Genomic DNA, 8,537 nt, shown 5'->3' on the forward strand with positions numbered 1-8,537 from the left:
AATGGAGGCTCTAACAGCTAAGATAAATGAGGCAGAGGAGAGAGTCAATGATATAGAAGACAAAATGATGGGAAATAAGGAAGCTGAGAAGAAGAGAGAAAGACAACTAGTAGATCACAAAGGGTGACTTTGAGAACTCAGTGATTCCATAAAGTGATACAGTATTGGGATACTATGGGTCCCAGAAAATGAAGAGGTGGGGGGGGGGGCAGAAGATTTATTTGAACAATTTATGGCTGAGAACTTCCTTAATCTGGGGAAGGAAACAGGCATTCAAGTCCAGGAGGCACAGAGAATCCCCCTCAAAATCAATAAAAATAGGTCAACACCTTGACATATAATAGTGAAGCTCATAAATTTCAGAGATACACAGAAAATCCTGAAAGCAGCTTGGGACAAGAGGTCCTTAACATATAAGGATAGACACATAAGACTGGTAGCAGACGTGTCCAGAGACTTGGCAGGCCTGAAATGACTGGCATGATATATTCAGCATGCAAAATGGGAAACATATGCAGCCAAGAATACATTATCAGCAAGGCTGTCATTCAGAATAGGAGAGATAAAGAGTTTCTAGGACAAACAAAAACTAAAGGACTTTGTGGTCACTAAACCAGCCCTGCAAGAAATATTACAGGGGATCCTTTGAATAGAGACTGAACCCAAAAGTAACAAAGACCAGAAAGGAATAGAGACAATCTACAGGAGCAGTGACTTCACAGGTAATACAATGACACTAAATTCATATCTTTCAATAATTACTCTGAATGTTAATGGGCTAAGTGCTATAATCAAAAGACACAGCATCATATTGGATAAAAAATAAGACCCACTGATATGCTGTCCATAAGAGACTCATTTCAGACTGAAACACACCTCCAGATTGAAAGTGAAGGGATGGAGAACTGTTTATGCTGGTAATGGACTATCAGAAGAAAGCTGGGATAGCTATCCTTTTATCAGACAAACTAGATTTTAAACCAAACACTAATAAGAGATGAAGAAGGACACTTTATCAGAATAAAAGGATCTATCCAACAAGAAGATTTAACAGTTATAAATATTTATGCCCCTAACTTGGGAGCAGCCAAATATATAAAGCAATTAATAAGAAAATTAAAGAAACCAATTGATAATATTACAATAACAGTAAGGGACTTTAACATCCCACTCACAGCAATGGACAGATCATATAAGCAGAAGATCAGCAAGGAAACAACAGCTCTGAATGACAGTGGACCAGATGGACATCACAGATATATTCATAGCATTTCATCATAAAGCAGCAAAATATACATTCTTCTTGAATGCACATTTAACATTCTCCAGAATAGATCATATACTGGGTTGCAAATCAAGTCTCAACTGGTACAAAAAGACTGAGATTATACCATGCATATTTTCAGACCACAATGTTCTAAAATTTGAACTCAACCACAAGAACAAATTCGGAAGGACCACAAATGGAGGTTAAAGAGCATCCTGCAAAAGAATGAAGAGATCAACTGTGAAATTAAAGAACTTAAAAAAATAAATGGAATCAAATGAAAATGAAAACACAACAGTTCAGAAACTTTGGGATGCAGCAAAGGCGGCCCTAAGAGGGAATTATATACCAGTACAAGCCTTCCTCAAGAAACAAGGAGAGTCTCAAATATACAAACTATCTTATACCAAAAGGAGCTGGAAAAAGAAAGCAAATAAACCCTAAATCCAGCAGTAGAAGAGAAATAATAATAACCCCCACCCCCCAGGAGAACAGATCAATGAAACTAGAAGTTGGTTATTTGAAAAAATTAATAAGATTGATAGACCCGTAGCCAGACTATCCAGAAGCAGAGAAAGGACACGAATAAATAAAATCGTGAAGTAAAGAGGTGAGATCACAAACACTGAGGAAATACAATTATAAGAGAATATTATGAGCAATTATATGCCAACAAATTAGGCAATCGGGAAGAAATGGATGCATTCCTACAAACATATAAACTACCAAAACTGAAAAAGGAAGAAATAGAAAACCCGAGCAGTCCCATAATCAGCAAAGAAATTGAAGCAGTAATAAAAAATCTCCCAACAAGTATCCAGGACCTGATGGCTTCCCAGAGGAATCCTACCAAACATTTAAAGAAAAATTAATATCTCTTCTGAAATTGTTAAAAAAAAAAAAAGAAATGGAAGGAAAACTTCCAAAGTTATTCTATGAGGCCAGCCACGGAATTACAGACCAATATTACTGAGAAATATGGTTGTAAATATTCTCACCAAGATCCTAGCTAATAGGATCCACAGTATAGTAAATGATTATTCATCCCCACCAAGTGGGATTTATTCATGGGCAGCAACGGTGGTTCAACATCTGCAAATCAATCAATGTAATGCACTACATTAATAAAAGAAAGGACAAGAACCATATTATTCTCTCAGGTGATGCAAAAAAAGCATTTGACAAAACACAGCATCCTTTCTTGATAAAAACTCTGTGCTGTGCAGGGATAAATGGAGCATACCTCAATATCATAAAATTTATATACAAAAGACCCACAGCAAATATCATCCTCAATCGGGAAAAACGGAGTCTTCCCCTTAGATCAGGAAAACGACAGTGATGTACAACTTTCACCAATGTTGTTCAACATAGTACTGGAAGTCCTAGCCTCAGCAATTAGATAACAAGAACACTTATGAAAGAAATTGAGGAAGACACAAAGAAATGGAAAAACATTCTGTGTCCATGTATTAGAAGAACAAATATTGTTAAAATTTTATGCTACCCAAAGCAATCTACACATTCAGTGCAATCCCTATCAAAGTACCATCAGCATTTTTCACAGAACTGGAACAAACAGTCCTAAAATTTGTATGGAACTAGAAGAGACCCCAAATAGCTAGAGGAATATTGAAATAGAAAACCAAAGCTGGAGGCATCACAATTCTGGACTTCAAGCTATATTACAAAGCTGTAATCAAGACAGTAGGTATTGGCACAAAAACAGACACAGATCAATGGATCAGAATAGAGAACCCAGAAATGGACCCTCAATCCTATGGTCAACTGATCTTTGACAAAGCAGGAAAGACTATCCAATGGATAAAAGACAGTCTCTTCAACAAATGGTCTTAGGAAAATTGGACAGCCACAGGGAGAAGAATGAAACTGGACCATTTTCTTACACCATACACAAAAATCAACTCCAAATGGATGAAAGACCTAAATGTGAGACAGGAATCCATCAAAATCCTAGAGGAGAACACAGCCAGGAACCTCTTGGACCTCAGCACAGAAACTTCATACTAGACACATCTCCAAAAGCAAGAGAAACAAAAGCAAAAATGAACTATCAGGACCTCAAAATGAAAAGCTTTTGGACAGCAAAGGAAACAGTCAACAAAACTAAAAGGCAATCTATGGAATGGGAGAAAATATTTGCAAATGACTTAACTGATAAAGGGCTAGTATAAAAAATCTACAAAGAACTTATCAAACTCAACACCCAAAGAAAAAATAATCTAATCAAGAAATGGGGACTAGGCATGAACAGATATTCTCCAAAGACATCCAAATGGCTAATAGACACATGAAAAAAATGCTGAACATCACTCGGGATCAGGGAAATACAAATCAAAACCACAATGAGAGACCACCTCACACCAGTCAGAATGGCTGAAATGAAAAATTCTAGAAACAGCAGATGTTGGAGAAGATTTGGGGACAATCTTACATTGTTGGTGGGAATGCAACCTGGTGCAGCCACTGAAGAAAACAGTATGGAGGTTCCTCAAAAAGTTAAAAATAGAACTACAGTATGACCCAGCAATTGTACCCGTAGGTATTTAAGGATATGAACATAGTGATTCAAAGGGGCACATGCACCTTTGTGTTTATTATTTATTTGTCAGAGAGAGGGAGGGAATGAGAAAACACAAGCAGGAGAAGCAGAAGGCAGTAGGAGAAGCAGGCTCCCCACTGAGCAAGGAGCCTGATGTGGGACTTGATTCCAGGACCCTGGGACCATGACCTGAGCCAAAGGCAGATGTTTAACCAACTGAGCCACCCAGAGGTCCTGCACCCCAATGTTTAAAGCAACAATGTCTGTAATAGCCAAATTATGGAAGGAGCCCAGATGTCCATCAACAGATGAATAGATAAAGAAGATGTAGTACATTGGAATACTACTCAGCTATCAAAAAGAATGAAATCTTGCTATTTGCAGTGATGTGGATAGAACTAGAGAGTATTACGCTAAGCAAAATAAGTCAGCTAGAGAAAGACAAATACCATGATTTCATTCATATGTGTAATTTAGGAAACAAAACAGATGAACATAGGGAAAGGGAACTAAAAATAAGATGAAAATTAAGAAGGAGGCCAACCATGAGAGAGACTGAACTCTAGAAAACAAACTGAGGATTGCTGGAGGGGTGGTGGGTGGGGGAAGCGATCATTGGGTGATGGGCATTATGGAGGACACTTGATGGAATGACTACTGGGTATTATGTGCAATTGATGGATCACTAAATTCTACCTTTGAAACTAATAAAAATATTTTTAAAGGATATGAGAAAAAAGGTATGGAACTTTGTTCTGGTATGCAGGAAGTTACTTGATCAATTTGAACATTTTGAGGTATTTTTAAGATTCATTAAGGTGAATCCATAGCAGTTTTAATTTATGGCTAATTTGGCCCTACTTTAGTAAAGCACAACTGTTCTTTTTTTTTAAAAAGATTTTATTTATTTATTTGACAGAGAGAGATCACAAGCAGGCAGAGAGGCAGGCAGAGAGAGAGAGAGAGAAGGAAGCAGGCTCCCTGCTGAGCAGAGAGCCCGATGCGGGGCTCAATCCCAGGACCCTGGGATCATGACCCAAGCCAAAGGCAGTGGCTTACCCCACTGAGCCACCCAGGCGCCCCAAGCACAACTGTTTTGAAGATGCTACCCAATGCCCCATGTATTAGACGCTCTATTCTTCCTGATGGTAACATAAACTATTCCCAGCTCAATGAGGTCCAGGGATTGTTTTACTACTTTCCAGTTATTCTTTTTATTTTTTTAAAGATTTATTTACTTATTTATTTGTGAGAGAGAAAGAGCATAAAATATCAAACAGAGTCCTTGCTTAGTATCAAGCAGACTCCTTGCGGAGTCTGACCCAGTGCTCAATCTCAAGACAGAGATCAAGAACCGAGATGAAAACAGGAGTAAGAAGCTTAACTGACCACACTACCCAGTTGCCCCTCCAGTTATTCTTTTGTTGGCCTTTTTGAATAGTACTCAACTGACTTCCTTCACCTTTGACCATGCCAATTATTACACAACAAATTCAGTGCACATTCTTAAATTTTCAGGAGATAACAGGTAATCTGTACCTTTCCTCTCCTAGTTCTTAGAAAATAAGACTCTCAGTTAACAAAGAAGCTAATTTTGAGTAATAAAAGATTCTTAATTGCTCTACTTGATTGTATTCAGAACTGTTAAGTTTATTCTAGTGAAATTGACTTTATTTCTTTTTATTTAGAATTTAATATTAAAACTAGCAATCCTTAATTTTCTGCCCTTAAAAGACTTCAATGCCATACACACACACACATACTCTCTCACTCTATCTTTAGAATCAAAGGGTGGTACATCTATTGGAGAGGTACACAGATTGTTAGGATATAAAATTCCAAGCTATTTTTAATTCCACTAAATATGAGGTCAAAATGACTACCACTGATAGAGTAGAAACATACTGTGAAATGCGAAGGCAGAGATTTGGTAGGAAAGAAGTTTTAATTAGCAGAGATCTTGTGAAGCTCAATATAAGGAAAGAGGAAGGGACTTGGGAAGTTGAACATGGGCGTGGCTCAGTTCAAGATTTAAATATGTTGGCTCTTTTGATTTTCAAAACAACTTGGTTAGGTGCCCGTTATTATTCAAATTTTATAGATGAAGAAACTAAAGAGTTTAAGTTTCCCAAGGACAGAATGTAGTCAGTAGAAAATGTCACATACTCTCCACCTCTAAATGTTATGTAACTGTCCTGGACAATATGTGGGGAGAGCGGATCATTAAAACACAACCATTAGCAGAAACAATCGGGGATGGTTGGCAGCAAGAACTACATACAGTTTGTAAAACAACCAGATATCATTTGATTTGGTATAACCTGCATATCATCCTCCCCATCCTGCTTTACTCTTAGCAGCTGACTTTCTTAGTTCCTAAGAAACTAAAAGCAATTAGAAGAGAATTTCTGTAAGCCATCAACATCCAATCAGCCAATCTATTTTGAACTTAAACAATCTGCCTTTTTTCTGACAGTATGGGAAGTATGGAATCTGTCCATGCTCTTGCTGAAGGCTAAGCCCTTTACTGTGTACTGCAACTCATGTTTTCATATACTTAAGAATATTGCTTCTGAAGATATTCATACTTTCCTTCCTCATCAAATTTTCCCTTCATACTAGGTTAAAATTTTTCAGCCAGTGTGTACAATCAGAACTTTCATCTTCTAACTAAATAGCAGTTTAATAAGACTCAATAATTGTTCACAATTTTGTTTTGTTCATGTCTGCCTAAAGAAACTCAGGACACAAGACTGTTTTTGCTAAGATCTCTTCTAGTGCTAGAATAATAATTGTTAATATTTAATAGAGTGCTACCTGGGTGGCTCAGTGGATTAAAGCCTCTGCCTTCGGCTCGGGTCATGATCGCAGGGTCCTGGGATCGAGCCCTGCATCAGGCTCTCTGCTTGGCGGGGAGCCTGCTTCCTCCTCTCTCTCTGCTTGCCTCTCTGCCTACCGGTGATCTCTGTCTGTCAAATAAATAAATAAAATCTTTAAAAAAAATTAAAAAAAATATTTAATAGAGAGCTATTTCTAGACTAGACACTGTGCTAAACACTTGCATGTATTATATTATTTAATTCTCAGAACAATTCTAAAAGAGAGATACTATTATAATCTTTATGGTATAGAAGAGGAAAAGTAGAACTTAGAACAGTTAATTTGTCTGAGGTTACATAGTAAATAGCACAGTAAAATTCAAACCTGACTTCACAATTCAGGTTATTAAATTGTTACACCAATTTTTTTTTTTTAAAGAATTTTATTTATTTGACAGATCACAAGTAGGCAGAGAGGCAGGCAGAGAGAGAGACAGAGGAGGAGGCAGGCTCCCTGCCGAGCAGAGAGCCTGATGTGAGGCTCGAGCCCAGGGTCCTGGGATCATGTCCCTAGCCGAAGGCAGAGGCTTTAAACCGCTGAGCCACCCAGGCGCCCTGTTACACCAATTCTGTAATCTCAATTGCATGCACACTACTGTAGATGAAAAGTTACTGACTTTATAATATTTATAATTTAATATCAATGGATAAAAAACCAAAATCGTTAGAAAATCCACAATAATTTTTATCTCAATATGCAACAGAATTCACATAATTACATGTCTTTTTTAAAAAAAACTTATTTGAGAAAGAGAGAGGGGGGACAGTGCAAGTGAGGGCAGGGGCAGAGGGAGAGGAAAAGAGAGAATCGCAAGCAGGCCTCACATCCAGTGCAGAGCCTGAAGTGAGGCTAGATCTCACAGCTCTGAGATCACAACCTGAGCAGAAATCAAAGAGTTGGATGCTTAACTGACTGAGACATTCAGGTGCTCCATTATACATCTTTAAAGAGGAAAATTTTAGCATATAGACACCTTGGAAAAAGATCTAATTTGGTCCTATAGTTTTATAGCTAAGGGTAAAAGACAGGAGTTATTTTCTGTACAGGTTTTTTTTTTTTTTTTTTAAGATTTTATTTATTTATTTGACAGAGATCGCAAGTATGCAGAGAGGCAAGCAGAGACAGAGAGGAGGAAGCAGGCTCCCTGCTGAGCATAGAGCCCGATGTGGGGCTCGATCTCAGGACCCTGAGATCATGACCTGAGCTGAAAGCAGAGGCTCTAACCCACTGAGCCACCCAGGCGCCCCATCTGTCCAGGTTTTTAATAAAAAGTAGTAATTTCAAATGAAACATTGTCATTTTATAGCACATTACATTGAGAAATCAAGTTATTGAATAGTAAGTGTCTATTATGTCTCAGACATTATATATCTTTACACATAAGAATGGGTACTAAATAAGCTTAGAGTAAAATATGGAAGAAAAACTGCTTCAAGTTTGTGTTTAATAAAGCAGAAATATGAATAACCTTGTATTAAGATGAGAAGCGTTTATAATTTGCATTTTCATCCAATGAAATAATAAAGCCAAGCTTGGCATTTGCTTAAATGCTTATAAAAAGTGTTTAGGGACTGATTCTTAAAGTTGGCTGAATACTGGAATCTCCTGGAGAGTTTGAAAAATACTGATGGCTACTGATAAAAGGTAGAGCCTGAGCATTATTGTTTTAAAACTTTCTAGGTAATTCTAATATGTAAGAGTTTGAAAACACTAGCTTAGAGAACTGTTACATAACTAAAGAGGCCAGTCTTCAGCTGAAGGATATTCCATGACTTAATTTCAGGGTATATACTGTTATTTAAGTACCTGGAAGGTATATCTCCCTTA

The sequence above is a fragment of the Mustela nigripes genome, chromosome 14 (assembly GCF_022355385.1).
Source record: "Mustela nigripes isolate SB6536 chromosome 14, MUSNIG.SB6536, whole genome shotgun sequence".
Classification (NCBI taxonomy): domain Eukaryota; kingdom Metazoa; phylum Chordata; class Mammalia; order Carnivora; family Mustelidae; genus Mustela; species Mustela nigripes.